Raw genomic sequence first — 21,929 nt, forward strand, 5'->3', positions numbered from 1 at the left:
CTGGGACGGCTGGTTTTCTTTGGACTCTGCACAATGGAAGCACAACATTTGTTGATTCACCCATCCACCCCAACCAGACTCTGAAGCCAACCGCGTCCTTATCTTGCTTGGCAACCTGGGCATTTCTACCACCCAAATCCCACGAGGGAGGCCAAGTCAGACGCTCAGGCCAGGACCACAACTCCCCCTCCAGCCACACAGCAGAGGCCACGGCTGAAAGGAGAGCTGGCGCAACAACCCAGGCCTTCCCCACCCCCGCTGCCCTTGGGCTCTGCCTCTGCCAGGCCAGGAAGCGGGCTAGGTTCCCTCTGCCAGACCACATTCCAGAACTAGGCCAGCCATGACGCCTCCTCTCTGCTCCATAAGCGCTCACATGCTCCCTTCGCAGCGTCCCTCAGAGTCACCACTGGCAGCAATGCTCCTCTCGGCTCAGATCTCTCAAGATCCAGGACAAGCCTGTAGGATCCGCATCGCAAGAGCCAAAGTTTAACATTAAAACTTGGGAGCCATTTAGGACACCAGCAGCTTCAGACTCCAGGGTTCTTGGTGCTCTCTAAGCTTGATGGTGTTACCTCGCTGAGTAATAAAATGTCTGCCAGAAAACAACCAAGCTCAGAGAGCAGCAAGAATTCAGACTAAGCAGCATTTTTTTTTTACTGTCGCTGATTTCCAGAATCGTTGTACAGTTTGATGGTAGCCACAGTTTAGCTGTTAGAAGCCGACACCAATTCACAGAGGTCTTTTGCACAGGCCGACCACCGGATCTACTCTGGAGGGAGGAGCTCCCCAATGTGCCAGCTTTTGGCCTGGGCTCCTGGCCCTCAGCCCACTCCCCACAGAAGACACACAGAAGACCAACACTAAATGAGGCTGGCCGCCTCCTTCCCACTGCCTGGATCCAGCAGGGTCTGTGCAGGTTGAGAAGAAGAGCTTTTTAAAAATAGGCTTTTGTAACTTTACAGTAAAATCATAAAGATATTTTCCACTGTAGCATGTGATTGTACCATCCCCTCAAACTAAAGCATGCACCAGCCTTTCTATCATTTAGACTCCCATTAAAACATCCTTCCCTTGGCATTTGAAAAGGCACGGCAGTGCTACTTATTACTGAATTCTAGAGTAAAAAATAATATTTTTAGCTCTGTGTAGTCTCAAAACGTATTGGCATGATACAAAATTCCAAGGAAGTAAGTCAGTGTTACTTTGTGAAATATGATCCTAATTCTGCAAAAATTTCCTCCCTATTTAAACTCAGTTGGCACCAAAGTTGCAACCATTTGGCACCGGAGACCATTCCTGCTCTGTTTGTTTGCATGGCTCTTTATACTCAGATGATTTTTGTCAATTATAATGCCATCTTTATATTTTATTACTAGGTATTGTTTTTACTGGTTTAATAACCAAGATAAAAGTTGGATTAAAAATAATTTTCATAAACAATTGTTTTAAAAACATTTTGTGGAAATTGGCAGGTAGTACCAGATTGAGAAGAGGAGCCATTCTGGGAAAGAGAACGGAAGAAGTCGCGACCTGGAAACAGGACAACCACAGGGAGGCATTTCTGCCAGAGAGCCTTTGCTCCAGAAGAATCAGCCTGGAGGGTTTCCTACCGAGAAGGAAGCCGCCATTTGATTAGGCCAGCCCCAGGGCAGATCAGGGTGGGCTTGGCTTTGCCCAGGCAGGCAGCCGCGCTTGACTCAGAGGGCGCTTTCTCAGGTCTCCTTCCCAACAGCAAAACCCAGCTGGGCTTCTGACGCACTCCGTGCCCCACCCGCCCCAAGGCAAAAGGGGAGCCACCAGGTCACAGCCAGAAGGTGTGAGGGTCACGTGGAGAGGAAGGAGTCGCCCTCAGAGCACAGGAACAAGGCGCTAGCAGACACCGGGCACTGCCCTGGCACCAGCCCACATCCGAAGCCTCCCGTGGCATCCCTGAAAGTTGGAATAAAGTGGGCACGCAGGGAGTGGTTGCAATCACACCCGGGGAAACGGTGTTGGATTTTTTTCTGGGACCCAAGTAGTATCTCAGGTCTTCAACTTACAACTATTCGTTTAGCAACCCTTCAAAGTGACAATAGTACTGAAAAAGTCAGGTTCAGAGTCCTGGCCTGGTGATCTGATTTTGGCCTCCTTTTCTGTATGAAATGGTCATTTGTCTCATCAGCCAGCCTATAAATGACCTCTTGTGGAATCCAGGCATTTTTTCAAGGATTCAAGACTTCCCCCTCACCATTTGTAAGTGAGACGTAAAGAATGAAGCTGGGTGGGACATTATTTGATCTGTTTATAAATGGAAAGAGATTTCTTTTGCTTTATTTCTTAGAGAAAGTGATCAGTTGGAAAACAAAGTGGATTTATTTAAAGTTAGAATATATTATTTCTGATAACTCTGAATAATGAATTTTTACAATATGACTATTGATAAGGGATAAGATATGGGAAAAAGAAATTTTGTTGACATCCTAAGGAAAATGTTATTGAAATTGTCTGGATGACTGGGAGATCTTTTTTCTGTCTCTTTGCACCTCCCTTCCTTTACTTTTTGTATTTTTCTTAGTTTGTCCCAGTATTTGTATGTGTAAACTTTAATAAAATTATTTGAAAAGAAATAAAAGGAAGAAACTGGAAGATTGGCTGCCATCTCCGAATTGCCCAGGCCGCTGCTGTGGAGAGGCAGCCCCTTGGGCCCTTGTCCCCCCCCCCCTTCTGAGGGATCCCTTGGTCCAAACAGTCATCTTCCCCAAAGAATCCCTCAGAAGCTGTATCCATGGCCCAGTTTCCCTTCTCCAACTCCCCGGCAGTGGCTCAGAGACAGACATGGGGAGGAAAGAAAGTGGGAGAGAAGGAGAGACAGACTGAATGGTGGGGAGAAAGGGGCTTCTTTGCTAGCCAGGCCAAAGCCGCTGCCTTCAGGGCCTGTTTGGCCACAAGGAGGGCAAAGAGAACATTCCCCTTGTGGAAATCCCTGCTGCGTTGGCTTCTTTGGCACCCTGGTCCTTTCTGCCTCCGTTTTGGGGATATGCTCCGTGCAGACAGATAGGCCACCCACTGCTACCTCAAACCCAGGTGGGACCCGCAGCCTACTCGCATGGTGCAAAATCAGCACATGAGAATGACTGCAGGGGGTGGGGGGGGGAGTGGCTGGAAAACCCACAGGATTGCCATCACAACTCTCCTCCTCCTCCTGGATGTCCTTTAGCTAAACACTATGGGCACTGAAGCCCGACACTTGCACCTGGTGCTTGCCAGGTGAGGCCTGGATAGCAGCTACCTTGTCACCAAACCAGCCTGCCCAGGTCCTTGGAGAAAAGGCTGCAGACTCTCCCAGCCTCTTTCAAGCTTCCTCCTTCCTCCAAAGTGTAAACAAGTGTAAACAAGGCAGAATGACCCCGGCTTCTAGAACTCCTTCCAGCTCTTTGCAGCAGTGAGATTATTTTTTGGCACCTGGATGTGCAGGTGTGGGTAAGGGTGTGATGGTGTGTGTGTGTCCTGGTATCTATCCATCTATCTGCCCTGCCACCATCATGGCAGCATAATCGGGAAAGCCTGCTTGACCTGCCTACCTCCCTTTCTGCTCTCGCCAGCCTCGGCACAGGTGAGTGTTCCCCTGCCCAGCTGGGTGGAGCATTACAGCTGGATGGAGAGCCATGGGCTGGGGAAGCCTAGCCCACGTGTCGTGGCAAGAGCAGCTGCCCCCTGGCCCTTTCCCATCCCTGCCTCTCCAGCCCAGGAGGGAGGCACTTTGTCTGCAGAGAGAATGAAGGCATGCCCACCCTCAGAGAGCGCTGGCCCTGCAGAGCCAGCAGACCATAGCCAAGGTGGACCTTCCTTCCTTCCTTCCTTCCTTCCTTCCTTCCTTCCTTCCTTCCTTCCTTCCTTCCTTCCTTCCTTCCTTCCTTCCTTCCACCAATTAAAGAGCCTTCGCAGCAGCTCTCTAGAGGAGGGAGAGAAATCTGAAGGATTGAAAACCTGGCCTCCTTCCTCCCTACTTCTGGGTTACTAGACTCAATGTGGGAGTTCAGAGGCATTCCTGGGGAAAACCCAAAAAGAGGCGGCATTGTTCTGCAGCATCTCAACCTTACAATATTGTGCTTTTTAAATTAAAACTCTTTTGTAACAGTGAGGACAACAAGGGACATTTGACCCACTTAGCTCCCTTCCTCTTTTCATCTGCCAAGAGGGAAAAACACAGTTGGGTGAAGTGTGCTGGGATGGGGAGAGGAAGGGAAGGGAAAAGGAAAGAGAAAGGGAGAGGCAAGGGGTCAAACAAGTGTTTAGTCTCTCTTACAGCCACGACTAAGATATCCTGGAGATGACTAGACTTTGGAGAGTGGGAGCCCCATAGCAGACATGCCAAGCTACCTGCCAACCTCCGAAGGCTCTGTGCTTCCCACACGGGAAGTCTTCTCATACTGGCATGAGAAACGCCTTAGCCCAACCTAAGCCTCCTCAACAGGGAGCTGGTGATGAAGTACACACTCTGTCCGAGGACACATCCTTGGCAAATGCCAAGCAAACAAGATGCATGTGTGGATTTTGGTCCGATAGTGTTGTTCAGTTTTGACACTCTTGGAGATGGACAGATGAGAAAGGGACCGAAACCTCTTTATATAACTTCTTTCCAACATTCTGTTGAGTTGCAAAGAATATAAATACCGTTTCGACTGAAAAGGAACTCTTTCCTCAATTACAACCCTCAAGAAGCAAAGAAAAGCAGCATTGCAATACACAATATGGAGGAACCCAAGTAGACATAGATCCAGCCTGATTCAATCGGAAGGCTGACATCACACAGCATCCTAAAACTTGGTCGGATCTACAGTAGTTTGTCCCATCACTATGGATGAACCCAGCCACTGCACTTTATAAAATATGGCTTAACTGGTAAAATGTTTGTTGTGTGAAATTACCCAACTGTGAGTTATTTAATCATTGATGGTTAAACTATGGTAATTTGGGGGTGTGTGTGTGTTTTTGTCTCTTGGAGTCAGTTTTTGACTCTTGACAATTGCTTGGACATGCCACTGCAGTTTTCCTGGCCAGGTTTTCCGGAAGTGGCTTCCCATTGCTTCCTGCTTCTTCATAGGGCTAAGAGAGAGTGACTGGCTCAAGACCACCCAGCTGGCTTTGTGCCCAAGGCAGGACTAGAACTCACAGCTTCTAGCCTGATGCTTTAACCACTACACCAAACTGCCTCTAAACTGCTCAACTCAACCAACCAGCACAAAAGAGAGTGACTGGCCTTCTCCGACAGCTGCTGTTCTGCAATGAATGACAAAAATAACCCCATAGAACAGGATAAGGAGAGGCTTCCTTTAAATCCTGAAATGCCATTTGCCCACCTGCTGAGTAGTCCAGGCACCTGCTTGGGGCCTACCAGCAGATCAAAGGTAATGCTTGTCAATCACCGGGTCGGCAGGGCCTACAGGAGAAACCAGTCCTACCCTACCCTTAATAAATGGCCAACCTATGGAGCCAAGAGATTTATCAGACAGCTAAATAAGTTAACTCTTTGAGGGATTCTGGATTCCAGAGCACCCAAAGTTTAATGCACAATCACCCTGCTGGATATACAGAATTTTACCCTGTTTTTCTTCCGAAACCTTTCCCCCTTTTCAAAACCAATTAATAGAAAAGAATAGAAAAAATAAGACTCTTGTTAGATTTACATCATCTTGTACAACTCAAGGCAATGTGTTTCCCCTTATTTTACCCCAAACTACAACTATAAAGTGGGCTGGACTGAAGGGGGGGGATGGCCCAAAATCACCAGCCGACTTCCACGCCTAAGGAAAAACTAGAATTCCCAGCCCTCTGGCACTTTAACTTTGGCACCAAACTGTGGACAGCTGCATAAAGCCTTAATTGGGAGATCTGGAAGCATCTTGTATTAAGAAGTGCTGGAGACAGTTCTCCTTTATGTCTGAGTGTGACGCCCAGGACAGGGAAATACCATCTGAACAGCCAGGTCTTCTAACTGTGGAAGGCAGGAAACTATTTTAAACCATGCATTTCAAGAGTCTTTATATATATCAGGATCTCAACAAGGATCAAGCTGAGCAGTCAGGAGCTGGCAAGCAAGTTGTGATAGGTAGGGAGCAACTTCCAGAAGAGACAAAAAAGAAAAGGGAGAGGCAGAGACTAAAGCAGGCGAGAGTTGTCATAAGTGTAATCGGGGTCCTGGAACGCTCCAGAAATAAATTACTTTTTTTAAAAAAAGTAACTTAGCAAAATTAAAATGACTTTTGCAATAAAAATATCGACAATAAACCCTATAAACAATCTACATTTCAGAATGCATACTACAGGTACACTTCAAGCAAAAGGAAAGGAAACACCGAAGCGGCTTGCTCGGGGAAAAAGGAAGCGGCGCCAGGCAGATTAAGGCCGGGATCGCCAGCCCGCAGCCCTCCTCCCGCAGGCCAGGCGGGGTCCGGGCCGAGGGGCCCGCCGCGTCCCCCGGGGGGCGTCCCGGCACCGGCGCTCCGATGCGGGGCCGGGGAGTCGCCCCCCGGCTGCCCCCCCCCCGGCCACCCAGCCGCACTTGGCGGGCCGGGAAGCTCTGCTGGAGGCGGCGGCCGCGGGGGGAAGGCCCGCCGCGGGGAGCTAATCTCGGCCCGCAGAAGCCACGCGGGAGCAGGCGGCGTCCCGATAAAAGCGGCCGCGCTCTGCGACCGGGGCCTCGCACAGCCGCCCCGCCAGGCAGGCCGCAGCTTTGCCGAAGGGAGGCAGAGGAGAGCGGCGCGCGGGCGGCCGAGCGGGGGCTCGCCGGGAGGCGGGCAGCTCCTCTTCGCCTGCCGGCCGGTGCAGCCGAGCAGCCACCAGCCCCGCTTATCGCGGGAGGCACCTGGGCGGCCCTCCGGGAAGCGCCTCGTCCCGTGACGGGCGGCCAGAAGCCGAAGGGCCCCAAGAGGCCCCGGAGTGCGCGCGGGAGGAGGGGAAGAAGCACCTTTCTCCTGGGCAGAAACGCAGAGGGCCGCTCCCTCCCCCCCCCCGCTCCCCTTCGGCCCCCTGGGCTTGCCGCAGGCCCTCGAGCTGCTTGGCGGGCGCTTCGGGCCTTCGCTGCTCGCAGAGCCTCTTTCGCTAGAGAGTTGCGCGTTTTTAAAAGCCAGCGCACAACAAATAGCCTCAGACTAGCCTAAGCCGCAGTGCAGTTTGTTTGGGTTCAGCTTCGTAGGTGGCACGAGAGCAGCCGCTGCTATTTGTCAACAAGAGTTTACGATTTAGCACAGTACGTAGAGTAAACCATGTTAGCTTAGCCGATAAGCCGTAGCTTAACTCAATGCAAACATCCGGCCGGAGCCTCTTTTCAGGGACCCCCCAACCTTAGCACCTTCTGGCATGGGAACCAACTCCCAGAATTCTCCTAGACGGCCACGCTGGCTGGGGAATTCTGGGAGTTGAAACGTACTTGTCTGGAAGTGCCCACAGCTGGGTCTCCAGCATCTGGGAACCGAAAGTGGGGGGGAGCTGCTATTGCACAATTGCCACTCCTTCACCGAGGGGGGTGGCAGAGGGCACTTCTGCCACTAATTTACTTAGCCTAAAACAGTCAAGAAAAGGAGCGAGCTGTTGCGTTAGGAATCCCTCCGGAAGGGCTGCTGCCTGTTATCCCAAACCAGCCAGCCAGTCTCCCCCTGGATGGCCCTATTGCTGCTCTTCTCTGGACACCTGGAAGCCCTGAGTTTTCCGGCACTTAGTCCCGAGTTCATTCCTGGCCAAGGATGACTTCTGAGCATCACCTGAGAAACTGCACAGCAAGATGCGGATCTGCCTGCTTAGGAAGTGTTGCAGAGAGAGGGGAGCCTTCTCATCTGTGCTGATAATTGTGCAGGTAATCCTGGGAGCTAATTGAACTGATCAGAGAGGGAGGTGAATCCTGGGTCAGGAATCCCTAGGCTCAGACAGGGTTTCTGCTGCTTCAGAGGACAGGGTGGTCTCCCCAAGGCGCGAGGGATGTGGCTTGAGTCCACTGCCACCTGCCAGCATCTTTCAGGAAACAGCTGGGGCAGATGGTCTCTGCTTGCCTTGGAGGCAAAGGGTGGCAGGGCCTTTAGAAGGGGGAGGGAGGAGAGACCTCCGCCCTTTCCTTCTGCTCAGCCTATTTTATTGCTTTCTCTTCTGGTTTCAGCTCAAGAAGAAAATCGGGAGCATTGTGCTTCATCACAGGATGGAAGAAGATCAAACTCCAGAAATTAGAAAGCGCATCTGCCATCTTGAAAAGCCCATTTGGACGGCCCTAGAAACAGAAAGCAAAATGCAGCAACCCTGCTGAAACCCAAATCTGTGTGCAGGTAACACGGGTCCCAAAGCAACTGCAGGCCAGCAAACACAAAGCAGTCAGAAGACTTCTGAGAGAAGGAGAGACTCTCTACCAAGGGCAGGGAGTTCTACAGCAATGAAGATGCGCATACCTGGTTCACAAATACCCTGGATCTTAAGCACATTGACAGTCCACAATTGCTATGTTCACAGAGCAAGCCCAAACAAGCCTCCCCTATGATGGCTTAATGGCCTAGTCTAGCTAGTTCATACAGCATGCTAAGGTGAAGGTTGGTCCCACCACACGTTTAACCACAAGATATTCAACCCCACTTCAATCTCATTTAGCCTCTTGTGCAAATCCAACCACTATCTTCAAATTGTAATGTTTCAAGAGCTGAGCTGAGAGAGTCATAGTAGGATAAAGGGTGTGTGAAACAACAAAAACAATGTCATTCCTTCTGCCCCTTTTCTAAATGTTACAGGGATATTCAAAGGGTGAAGATTGAGTTATGATGCAAGATACTGCTTTGTTTTACAAATGATTCCAATCCTGAAATTGGTCTGGAAATTGATAAGCATCTCCAAGAACTTTAAATATTTTATTGGTCAAGAAATTGCTAGGTTTAGACTAGAGAGCAAAGAAAACAAAATCTACAGATGGGATTAATAATTCTTAAATCAAATGCTTGTCCCCTTTCATTTGCCAATTCAGAAGCAATCAAGATCCTCCTAGGAGAAATGCAAGATCAATTGCCATCATGGCTGCTGCCCAGGGAGAGATGAAACAGGACATTTCTGATGGAAATTTGGTGACCTGCCCCAGCAAGAAGCTGCTCCAATCAATCTCCAGAGCCTAAGGCAAGAGACTAATGAGACACACCTATACGCACATTCTAGATTCCCCCCAATGTCAACTCTTCAGTGTAGGGCAGGTCAAGAAATAGACACTGAAGAAATAATGTTTTATTGTTACAGAAAAAATCTTGAAAGTCTACCAAGTCTCTCTGGTACATCTCATGCTGAGCAAAAATTTAGCCTGACTGACCCATGTAATCCCTTCTCCAAGCCTTAGTGGCTTCCTTCTTTCCCAAGGTCAGCTCTAAATTCCTTTATCCATAGCAACTCACTGTCCCTTGTACCTCTAGACACAGCTGAGGATGGAGGACAGAGAAATTCCCTCTACCCCCTGCCTCTCCTCAGTATCTGGGTCCTGTCAGATGAATTATTTTTGGACAAAGGTTTAGTGCTGTTTTAGAATTGCACAAAACCTGTGTTCAGAAGTATGTCGCTATGAGCTACTGGTCAGGCAATTTGACCCTTCCAACCAGCCACCCAAACTCACCCCACCTCATCTTACAGTGAACGATGGTTGCTTGTCTTTCTGAAAAGAAAAACCTTGGAAATGGGTCCCTCTGTTTTTAATTTCAGCTTATTCTGTCTATTCCAATCCCATGCTGAATTTAGGCAATCTTCACTCCTTCCCTTGAGTTGGACATTCCAGGTCAACAGCTTCCAAGAAGAGACTTTCTTTAGAGAGTAGCGAAGGATGGAGGAGGCCCTGTCCGTCGCAGCCCAGTGACAACACAAGGTCCCTGGGGAGAGGAAGTCTCACGCAAGAGCCACAAAGACAGACATTAACAAATGTCCCAGAAATATCCAGCTTCCTCCTACGGTAAAAATGTTCCCCCCTCTGACAAAAGCCTCTTCACATTCCTTAACTCCATGCACTTGGGGTTCTCCCCACAACTCATTTGGAGTTCATGGCTCCGTGAGCTTCTACAGGTGAAGAGCAAAATGCCCCAAACACCTCTAAAACACCACTAGAAATCCAGAAGGGGTCCCACGAGACCTCAAGTCTTAGAAAGCACCAGGGAGGATTTCAGAAGGGTGGGAACAGAAACGGAAGGCAACTCCAGTGGGGTCAAGTTAAGAAACAAAAAAATTCGCAACCCTCAGCTTTGATCTCTTCAGAAAACAGTATCAGAGAGGACAGAGTTAGCATTTTTAATTTCTTAAAAGGCACCAGTGCTGAAATAAAATATTCAGCTGTCTGGCAGTCCATGGTCCTAATCCTGATTCATGGCTACCATGGCGGGGTGGGGGTGCGGGTGGTCCAAGAATGCCTGCAAGCCTCGTGCCTCTAATTCCACACAGTTGCTTGCCCCTCCCCCAGCTGCAGGCGAGGTAGGCGGAGACCGGAGGCTCCGGACGCCAGCCATAGACGGCGGCGCATGCAGGCGGAAAGCTATTTGACGGAGGAGGCCCAACCTCTTTTTCTCTCGCCAAGCTGTTCCTGTTAACTACGGCATTTCTCCTTGATACGGAGCCTGAAAAACCAGCAGATAAAAATCCATCATAAGAAATGAAAACACCTGACTTCTTTTCTGGAGTTAAGTCAAGCAATTCCAGCACAACAGATAGGAAGAAATGAAAGAGGAAGTTGGACAAGTAAATGACAGCTCTTGGCAATTAAGTTAATGTAAGTACATTAACTTAAGTTCAGCTTTGCTACCCAGAACCTTGCAATCAAAAAGAATCTTGACACTCAGAGTTTAATTTAAACTGGATCCTATTTGGTCGGATTCAGGTCGGATGAGTTCTGAAGTATGTTAAGAACCATATGAGGGAAAGAGTTCATCTGAAACACACAAAAAACCCAATTCCCTAGCATTTAAGACTTGGGTTCTGAAGTTTGAAAATTTTAGCAAAATAAATAGCATTACACCTGGTATAAATAATAGCCTGTACATGCTTCAAACTGGTGCTTACAAATCAGAACGATTACCAATAAGTCCAAAACGGGGGTGGGGGGGGGGGGGTCCAGCAGCAAGCTCATTTAAAAAAACAAAACTTATGCCTTGGCCCATTGGAGAAAAGGCCTGGCTGACCAGGCCTGCAAGAGAAAAGAGCCAACCTCTTTCGGGGAAGGACACGCAGAGGAGGGACAAGCAAGTCATCCCTGGCGCTTAATCTGCAATGATGCAGTTTTAGGTCCTGTGCAAAGCGGCAACCGGCCACACACCAGCTTCGGCTTCTTCCAATGAGCCTGGCATGGGAGGCAGGACTATTACATTGGCATCCGCCAAACACGGAAGACCAAAGGACAGCAGGACTGGGGATCTTGAGGGAGCAACGCTTGGTCTGACTAGGAGGCTGAGACCACCCAGCCGAAGCCTTCCCTGTGGCAGCTGAGGACGAAGCACAGACCCCCTGCGGCAGGTCTGGGCTCCTCCTCAAAAACACGAAGCCCACTTCCCACGACACATCAGTCCTCAACTTGAGGCCACTTTTGGGAGCAGAGTTCAGCAAGAGTTGGGCTCTATTTTGTGACCTTTTCTGACCCAGTTGTTAAGTGAATCCCCAATTCATTAAGCGAACGCAGCTTCCCACTGACTCTGCCTGTAGGCGATCCACTGGGAAGCGGCCTGAGGTGTTTACAGGGATCAGAGGGTAAATAGGTGCTGCCCGCCGACGGGAGACGCTGCAAGGGTTGTGAGTGAGTACCGGCTGTGGGTCCCTTTTTCCAGTGCCCTTGAAATTTTGAATAGTTACTAAATGAATGACTGTAAATCAAAGACTAGCTGGATGGATGAAACGCCTCCCTTCCGCTCCCAGAGCATCTCCTCCCGAGTGCTCCAACTGCAGTTGCGCTTCATTTGAGCCCAGCTTCACCCCCCTCTTTGGGGGCACAGAGACGCCAGGACCAGCACCCAGCCCAGCGATTCCCACAGTGGGCACAATAGCAGCACCCATACCAAAATTGGCAGTCTGTGTGGAACAGAGCCTCCCCCCCCTACTGCAAGGGGCCAGGGAGAACTTGATCCAAGGCTCCTGAGACATTTCTTCCCATTCCCGGTCTTTGGGGGAAGGTGGTGGAAAAAATGGGGCTGGGAGCCGAAGGGTTTCTGGAGCAGGAGGCAGGTCTCCGTCTGTCACGACTTGGATGCAGACGGATCGGGTTTAATCGGAGCACCTGCTCCTTGCCATCTAGAATGGCTCGTCCCTCCCCAGGAGCTTTACAAGCCCCTCCCAAAATGGGAAGTGGGGGCGCCAGACAAGCGCTGTGAATTCCAGGGCCTCCTTTGTTCTTTCCCAGCTCTTTGCCTGAGCTCACCGGGGGAGCAGCCCTTTGGAGAGCCCCGTTTTCAGTCAGAAAGCAGGCAATTCCTCCTCCAAGTGTTTTCCTTCCCCGAGGCAAGGAGAGCCCTGGGCCCCGAGTTCAAACTCTGACTCCTGCCTAATCAAGATGAGCTGGGATGATGGACGGTTGGCGTGGTCTGGAAGGCTTCTTTCGTGCCAGACGGAGGGCACTCTGCTCCTGGCTGGGAAGCTGAGGATCTGGGGCTGCTCTTCTCCCCCAGCCCTGCTGCCTTTCCAGGAGGAGCAGGGGAGAGGCTCCCCCAATCTCACCACTGGTCCACAGGTCTGAAAGCTCTGCAGGGCAATGGGTGGAAAACCGCCGGCCGGCCAAGCTTCCCAATGGACTGGTGACCACCCGTCCTCCCTGCTGCGGGCAGCAGCTTCTGCTCTCTACCTTTCAGGTTGTTGAGCCCATCCAGGAATTTCCGGTACTTCTCGGTATTCATTTGCTGCTTTCAGCCGGAGGGAGCTGCCACCATGGCCCAAAGGGTCGAGGAGCCTGCGAAGCCACCGTCTCCGGCCACGGCCTGTCCAGGTCTGAGTCCCAGGCACCCCTTCGGATTGCCCTTTGCTCCCTCCCTCCCTGCCTGCAGAGCCTCCCTCTTGGCGCTGGCCGGCCCTCTGCTTCCTTATTTGAGGAAATGGGCCTGAAAAGCCTCATTGGTCACCAGCCAACCCTGCCCCCACGCCCCTCCCTCTTCCCCACACAGCAGCGTAGGGTGGCCCCATCTGTGAGCGGGCTGGAGGTGTTGGGTTCCTCCACACAAAGAGGCACCAAATTCTTTGGGTGTCAAGGAGAATGGATGCCATAGAGAAAGGCAGCGAGGAGAAGCCAAGCTTTAAGCCAGTGTCCTCTCAAGGAATTCCTCAAAAGCACCAGGAAGAAATGGGGTAATAACAAGCACCAGGAGCAGACATGCCACGAAAGAAAAGAGTATCCCTGTAGTCTCTCGTGAGAAAGAGAACCTTCTAAGTCACAGACTAACCATGTTTGATATTTATAACAGGAAGACATCTAGTGTTAGCCCAGAGGCCCCCAACCTCTTGGGCACCAGGGACCGGTTCCGTGGAGAGAGATTTTTCCGTGGACCAGAGGGGGTGGTTTTGTGTGCTGCCTGCATCCCGCAGATGGGGCTTTGCTTGTTTGTGCAGACCGGTTGCTGGCATGCTGCGGCCCGGTACTGGTCCGCGGCCCGGGGGTTGGGGACCGCTGTGTTAGACTACAACTCTTATTATCCTCAGCCTTTGCAGTAACTGAAAATATTGCCCCCAGATCCCTGGATGGCTTTTCCCCCCTCGTTTCCATTTCTGCCCCCACCCCAAATCCTTCCTACACTCTCAGAGCATGGTGTGCATTTTTTCTGCACACCTCTCCCTGATGTGGTCTCCCCTTTGCAGGCTGCCCTTTCACCCTTTAAGAGTTGGATAAGTTATCAGACGCCTGAAAGGAAATATTCACCAAATACTTAATGCTTAAAAAGTAAACCTGTTTTTATTTATCCAAATCTTAAAGTCTACTGGACACAACACTCAGGGAGACATGCGACCAACAAAGAAGTGAAACAGGCACTTTCTTGTGATGTGGAAAACGTGGACATGAAAAACTACATCAAAAACTACAGATTAATTGTAGTTAAAACCATTAAATGGGCAGAATCACCACAAACAATAGATGCGTGGTATCAAGTCTTCTGTGGTTTGTGTGATGTTGGCTTAATGTGATGCATGAACCTAGATATTGTGGCTTGTACACATGTTTAACCAAACTATCATGGCTTGTTCAGAAAACCATGATAAAATAAATCATGTATTAGCCAATGTGTGAATAAAACTATTGTAAATCAAAGTGTGTTAGCCCTTTGAGGTAGTAGAGACAAGAAGGGTATCTCTTTATTGTAAGATTACATTAATAGAATGTTGCAAGGCTGAAAATATCCCCCCCCCCTTTCCTTTTACTTTCCAGAAAACCAGGGAGGGTCCCTTCTGAAGTGCTTCCCTCCTCCCCCTGTGGGCTGAGCCATCTTTTACACAGCAGCCTGCAGCTCTCCCTCCTGTTTCCTGGGACCATTCCCACAGACCCTCACAAGTGGGACACACCAATCCTGGCCAATTGGAGGAATTCGAAAAGGTCTCACGTCAAGTCAACCCATCTGGTGCAACAACACTATGAACAGCAACTGGGTCCACACACTGCAGAACCTCATTCGCAGGTTTCCTACAACCTTGCTGAGCAAACTACAACGGTAGCTTCCCACTGCATGCTGAAACAAAAGGAAGCAAGGCCTACCAGGGCTAAAGGGGGGCAATTAGGGACTTTTCACACGAGCCTTGTTTCATCTCCAAACTCTCAAAAGCAATCTGGGATCATCTTTATCCTGCCAACTTCCAAATGCCAACAATAAGGAGCAAAAAGTCCAAAATCTCTCCCCCCACAATAAAAAAGGGAAATAAAAGGAGCCATTTGCTAACATCCCCACCACCCCATCTGCAGCCTCCTTTCATATTACGTTCCTTCTCTGGTCATTTAACAACCCAACAGTTCCTAGGAAGGGGAGCTGAAAGAGAACCAAGCCCCCTTTCCCTTGCAAGTCCAGAAGCCCAGGAAGCTGGAGGAAGGAGGGAAGAGGCAGGGGTATCCATAAACAGACCACCCACAAGCTACCGAAAGGCACAATCCAATAGGGAGCTACTATTTCCATGAGACTGCAGCTGAATCAGAAATAAATCAGCTTGTGTCCGAGATGTGGGAGGCCCAAAGCTAGTTTGAAACACACTGAATCCTTATGTGGAGCCCCCCCGCCCCCCTTAGCTAGCACCTGAAGGCAAGACAAGATACAATGGAGGGAAACTGACCAGGGAGAAAAGCAACCCTGAACTCCAGAGAAATTTCCTGAGAGTGAGAAAAATTAACCAGCAGAACGGCTGGCCTCCAGAAGTTGCAGGTGCTCCATCACTGGAGGCTTTTAAGAAGAGACTGGCCAGCCCCTTGTCTGGAATGCTATGGGGTTTCCTGCTTGAGCAGGGGGTTGGACCAGAAGATCTCCAAGGTTCTTTTCAACTCTGTTACTCTGTTTTAAAATAGTTTGATATTTAACCTTGATATTTAAATATTTAAAATATTTAACCTCAAAAGGGTTGGAGGAAAGTTGAAGTTTTGCCCTACCTGGCATAGGTGCAAAACAAAATGTTGATTGTTCAGTCTCCCAGAAGGAGCTTTACATAATCCTGACCAGGATCCTTGAAGGGTCTACATGCCCAGCCCCGCTCATTTCTCCCCTCCTCTTCTGCTCACTCTCCCCCTGTCCTGCTCCTTCCTGCTCCTTCCGCATCACTGTCCTTCCCAGGAGGAATCACGGCCTATCTGCACTAGGAAACAAAGTAATAAAGTGGGGCCTCTCTCTGGAGGTCTCTCTGAACTGAAATGGCCCAGAGCTGCTCTGCCAGGCAGAAGCAGACTCCAAAATCCCAGCTTTTAAGGGCGTTTCTGGCAGACGCTCTGCCACAAAGCACCACTGAACTAACACAATGTCTTCATGCACCAAAATCAGCAACGTTCCCTCCACCTTGCTTCTCCCCAAGAAATTCCCTCTCGGCCAATGGAAGAGTGCAGGACTCTACCCAGCCTCAGTTGCAGTTGGAGGATCTCAGCAGCATCCAGGTGTCCCTTTACAGGACAAGCTCATCCTTATTCCGGTCAATTCGCCACAGTACAGCATGGACTTAGACTGAAATGGGGGCTTTCGGGAACAAATCTCACTAGACTGCCAGAAAAATCCATCCGGCCACCAAAGAACGATTCTCTGATGCACAGAATCTCACTCTTGTGTGGCCATTTCCCATCAGACGTAGCAGAACCTTCTGCTGTTCAGCCACCTCCCCAACCTCTGTGCCTTCTGAGGTCCATGGACAGCAGCTCCCAGAATCCCCTAGCCAGCATGGCCTTCACCAAGAATCCTAGGAACCAACTTTGCACACTTAGAGAGCACGTAGAAAAGTACAGAAACAGCAGGATGAGGTCTTCAAGCTGTGCTAGCCAAATTATTCTGCATATGTTAAGAGACATGCTTTATTGCTATACATAAATAAAACTGCATTTGCGTTTTAAATTGTGTTTGCCAATCTAACTGAAAGCACTGGGGGGCACCTACAAAATAAAAATGGGAATGTTTGGTGAACAGAAAAACCTCTCGTGAACTTCTATTTCCCTTTGTGATTATGCAAGGCTTTCATTAACTGTAATGAACAATGTAGCTATCTTACACACTGTGCTAAGCTAATAACGCAATTTGTTCAGCTTCCCAGTTACTGCAGGACCCTCAACCATTTTGGACGATGGAAAGATAGGAAATTTTGCAAGCAAGTCAATGGGAGTGTCCAAGATTTAGCCCCAGGGGTAACTAATATGCTGAGTGGCTATCGAGATGGTACAAGGAAGTGAGGGAGGCAGGGAGACCAAGGAGGAAGCCTCTGAGGGCCCACTAGCTCAGCTGGATTCCGTGTTCAACAGTAAAGGTTCAACCTATTGTGCAAGCCCATTGTGTTTTTAAACCACTATTACTGCTTAACACATGCGAACCCAGCTATCTCCTGGGCTGTATCAAGATCAAATGCTGCTCTGCTGGCACTGCATAAATAAGGCCAACCTTGGAATTCTGCATCCAGTTCTGGTCTCCAATACAGAAAAGATGCTGAGGCTCTAGAAAGAGGGCAAAGAAGAGCAACACAGGCGGTCAGAGGTCTGAATGACTAAGGGAATTAGGAATGTTTAGCCTAACAAAGAGAAGGCTCACACCCCGGCCATCTTCCAATTCCTGAAGGGCCATCACAGGGAAGAGACTGTCAATTTATTCTCCAAAGCACCTGAGGCCAGGACAAGTAGCAACAGGTGGAAGCTCTTGAGAGGGGGACCCATCCTGGAAAAAAGAAGGAATTTCTTGACTGAGAGAACTGCTAAGCAGGGAACAGTTTGCCCCCTCAGAGTGGTAGGTGCTCCATCTCTGGAGGTTTTCAAGAAAAGATTTGTCTGAGATGATAGGACGACTCCTGCCTTCTGCAAGAGGTTGGACCAGAACATCTCCAATGCCCCTTCCAGCCCTTGGATTCTATGAAGTGCAACAAGTGATGACTATTATTTGTCAACAAGCCACTGAATTTAAGCCAAACACCTCGACCGTAGAAAGATGCATGTCCCAAAACAACTAACAGCAGGACCAAGCAAGAAAAGCTATGCGCCAACACCCTCCCCAGAGGTAAAATGCCAACTTCTATCAAGTCTTTCACAACCAAAGGCCCTCAAGAGACATTGGCACTGCAACTCCAAGCCTCACCTGAAGGCAACTCCAAACCTCACCAGCACACACCCTAACAAAGAAGGGTTTGTGCTGTAGAGAAGGGATTTTCAGGTGGTACTTTAGCTCCTGGCAGGTGGTACACAACCCCTAGCCAAGTGTAGAAGTGCCACATAGACCTAGAGATCAGCTGCAGCTGGAGGGCTTGGCAGAAGCCCCAGAATCTGCGCACATGGCTGCATGCTGATTGGAGCTTCTGGAACACCCGGAAGAGAAAAGGAGGAATAGGAGGTGGAGAGAGGAGAAGCTATAAAAGGAGCAGGTTTTGGTGGGAAAGAAAAAAAATGGAGAGAGAGAAGAGAAGAGAAGAGAAGAGAAGAGAAGAGAAGAGAAGAGAAGAGAAGAGAAGAAGAGGCTTTTGTTAGCGAACAGGTGAGAGAGAGAGTGGCCTTTGTGAGCGAAGGGTGAGTGAATGAGAGTAAGAGAGAAGCTTGTGCTAGCAACGTGTGAGTGAATGAGAGCAAGAGATGTGAATGAATGAACCTTTATTGTCAAAGTACAACCATGTATACATTGAGATTGGCTGAGCCTCCCTTTGTGCCCCCGCCACCCCACCCAACTAACAGTGACAACAAACCCACCATCTTGTTACACCATGTGAGCTAATTGCACAACACACCGGCCTTGCAAGTCAAACATATATAAAATTATAAAATTATTTCCCATTCAAAAGCCTAACAGCCCATGGATAAAAGCTGTTCTTCGGCCTGCTGGTACAGCTGGCTATACTCCTGTATCTCCTACCCGATGGTAGGAGAGTAAAGAGATACCAACCAGGGTGTGAGTCATCCCTGTGAATTTTCCTCACTCTTCCAAGGCAGTGAGCCCTGGCGATGTCATCCAGTGGTGTCAGGGGACAGCCCACAATGTCTTGTGCTGTGCTCACTACCCTCTGTAATAATTTCCTATCCGCTGCTGTCAGGCCAGCATACCAAACCACAATACAGTGCAAGAGGACACTCTCTATAGTAGACCGGTAAAAGAAGGTCATTAGCCATTGTTCTACCATGTTCTTCTGCAAGACCCTGAGGAAGTGGAGCCTCTGTTAGGCCTTTCTGGCCACCCGGATTGTATTAACTTTCCAGGTAAGATCTTCACAGAGGTAGACTCCCAGAAATTTAAAGGAGGAAACTCTCTCCACACAGCCCCCCCCAATGTAAAGAGGGGCAGGTTCTTCTCTTTTCCACCGGAAGTCTAGCACCATCTCTTTTGCCAATGTTCAGGTGCAAGTTGTCCTCTGAACAACATATGGATAGTTTTTGTACCTCCCCCCTGTATGCTGTTTCATCTCCACCTTCACACAAGAGAAGCTTGTGTGAGCAACATGTGAGTGAATGGAGCAAGAGAAGCTGGTGTGAGCAATTGAGTGAGAACAAGAAAGAAGCTTGTGCGAGCAATGTGTGTGAATAGAGCAAGAGAAGCTTGTGTGAGCAATGTGTGTGAATGGAGCAAGAGAGAAGCTTGTGCGAGCAACATTTGAGTGAATGGAGCAAGAGAAGCTGGTGTGAGCAATGTGTGTGAATGGAGTAAGAGAGAAACTGGTGAGAGCAACTTGTGAGTGGATGAGAGCAAGAGAGAAGCTGGTGTAAGCAACTTGTGAGTGAATGAGAGCAAGAGAAGCTGGTGAGAGCAACTTGTGAGTGAATGAGAGCAAGAGAAAAGCTGGTGTGAGCAACTTGTGAATGAATGAGAGCAAAAAGCTGGTGTGAGCAACGTGTGTGTGAAAGAGAGCAAGCGAAGCTTGTGCAAGCAATGTGTGAGTGAATGAGAGCAAGAGAGAAGCTGGTGTGAGCAACTTGTGAGTGAATGAGAGCAAGAGAAACATGTAAGCAACGTGTGAGTGAATGAGAGCAAGAGAAACTGGTGTGAGCAATGTGTGAGCAAGAGAAAAGCTGGTGTGAGCAACATGTACGTGAATGAGAGCAAGAGAAACTGTGTTAAACGTGTGTCTGAATGAGAGCAAGAGAAGCTTGTGCAAGCAATGTGTGAATGAAAGAGAGCTTGTGCAAGCAACATGTGTGAATAAGAGCAAGAGAGAAGCTGGTGTGAGCAACTTGTGTCTGAGAGCAAGAAAGAAGCTTGTGCAAGCAACATGTGAGTGAATGAGAGCAAGAAAAGTTTGTGCGAGCAATGTGTGAGTGAATGAGAGAAAGATGTTTGTGCAAGCAACGTGTGTCTGAATGAACCAAGAGAGAAGCTGGTGTGAACAACATGTGAGTGAATGAGAGCAAGAAAGAAGCTTGTGCGAGCAACGTGTGTGAATGAGAGAAAGAAAGAAGCTTATGTAAGCAACATGTGTCTGAATGAGAGCAAGAGAGATGCTGGTGTGAGCAACGTGTGAGTGAGAGCAAGAAAGAAGCTTGTGCAGGGAACATGTGAGTGAATGAGAGCAAGAGAAGCTTGTGCAAGAAATGTGTGTGAATGAGAGCAAGAGAGAAGCTTGTGCGAGCAATGTGTGAATGAGAGCAAGAGAGAAGCTTGTGCAAGCAACGTGTGAGTGGATGGAGTAAGAGAACCTGGTGTGAGCAACTTGTGAGTGAATGAGAGCAAGAGAGAAGCTGGTGTGAGCAACGTGTGTGAATGGAGCAATAGAGAAGCTTGTGCAAACAACGTGTGTGAATGGAACAAGAGAAGCTTGTGAGAGCAACGTGTGTGTGAATGGAGCAAGAGAGAAGCTTGTGTGAGCAACATGTAAGTGAATAAGAACTAGCTAGAGGCTTTTGCTAGCAAAGGTTGGGGGGGTTGCGAGCAAAGGGTGAAAGGGAAAAGTGAGGGGTAGAAGGAAAAAAGAAAAGAAAAGGCATTGACCTCTAAGTTCCACTGTTGCAGTAGGAAGGAAGCATTAACATTGAACCTCAGCTTTTTACTTTTCCATAATATTATAAACTAGCCATTTCTATAACAACAAATGAATCCAACCAGTAAAGCCCAAAATTGCCTCCTTTTTTTAATCACCAAGTTTTTGACACCTTGCTAAGCACTGGTGGTACTCAAATAGTGTCATGTCCTAAAAGTGGTGCAATCTGTGAAAAGGTTGAAAAGCCCTGCTGTAGAGTCCTACATTTAGCATTTCCAATCAGAAGCCCCACACCTAAAATCAGGTATTCAATCCCAGGTCCAAGGCCAAACCAACACTGACGTCAAGAAAACAATAAGCAAATCCTTAGCCAGAATCTTATCCAAACCCCAATTTACCTGGGAATGTTCCTAGCTGGGAGGGAGACCTATTTATTCCCTCTCTTCCTACCACACAATTGCCTCTAACACAGAGGAGGTTGGGAACCTGCCTTGTTTTGCATCCAACCTAGTTCTGAAACGCAAAATCTGAGTTCTCCATCTTGTGAAAACATGCTCTGGAAGAAAGCCAAGCTCTGAATTATATTTTGATATTTCATTAGCCGCTTTGGATTGTGTTTTTTTGAACTTCAAAGCAGGATATTACATATACAATCACGCCCTAGTGATCCTTCCAAACAAGAGCCTGTGAGGCTATACAAAGAGCATGACTGTCTTGCTCCAACAACTTGCACCCAGAGGACAAGGGCACACACAATACACGGAGGTGTTGCATGTGCAACCGTGGAAACAATCCTCCCCTTGGAAGAGACGGGAGTAGCAACCAGATGAGATTAAAAAGACCACCTGCCAAGCTCTCGTCTTTTCCAGGGCCCCACAGAGGCAGTCGGGCACACCCTCTAAGCGGATGGTCTTCAAACTTGGCCCTTTTATGACTTGTGGACTTCAACTCCCAGAATTCCTCAGCCAGGCACACTGAAGTCCACAAGTCATAAAAGGGCCAAGTTTGAAGACCCCTGTTCTAAGCACCTGATCAGTTGTCTTTACTGCCAGAGCAGCCTCGGATGGATGCCAGTTGCTACTTCTTGTCTGAACAACAGCTGTTTGCTCAGGAATCCAAGAGTCCCCGTCCTTCTCTAGTGCCTGAAGACTGCTGGGCTGAGAGCAGGTGTTGAACACAAGTCTGCCTCGCGCCAAGGCCTGCTTCCTGTCACCAGGGTGGGGCTCGCGAGCAGAGAGTGAAGGCATTCCAGCCCAATGGTTGCTCATCAAGAAGCCGCACATGAAGGGAAAGTTCAGTCTGGCCCTCGTGGTGGGTCTGAGAAGGAGCCCTGAAAACAGTCTGCTGTACACGCCAGGCAGAACCCCCCGGACTGCTAGACC

General features: G+C 49.1%; 1 protein-coding gene and 1 long non-coding RNA gene across 2 annotated transcripts in view; one reads left to right on the forward strand and one right to left on the reverse strand.

Moving 5' to 3' along the window:
• MACF1 (microtubule actin crosslinking factor 1) overlaps window positions 1–21,929 on the reverse strand; it is a 348,186-nt gene that overhangs the window by 252,288 nt on the left and 73,969 nt on the right. The window lies entirely within an intron of this gene.
• Window positions 6,502–15,318, forward strand: LOC310644720. Its single transcript, XR_014493360.1, has 6 exons — window positions 6,502–7,831; window positions 8,129–8,291; window positions 8,975–9,120; window positions 9,238–9,311; window positions 9,727–9,934; window positions 14,366–15,318. It is a non-coding gene; the product is annotated as an uncharacterized lncRNA (long non-coding RNA).

The sequence above is a fragment of the Vipera ursinii genome, assembly GCF_947247035.1.
Source record: "Vipera ursinii genome assembly, chromosome: 9".
In the NCBI taxonomy this organism is placed as follows: Eukaryota; Metazoa; Chordata; class Lepidosauria; order Squamata; family Viperidae; genus Vipera; species Vipera ursinii.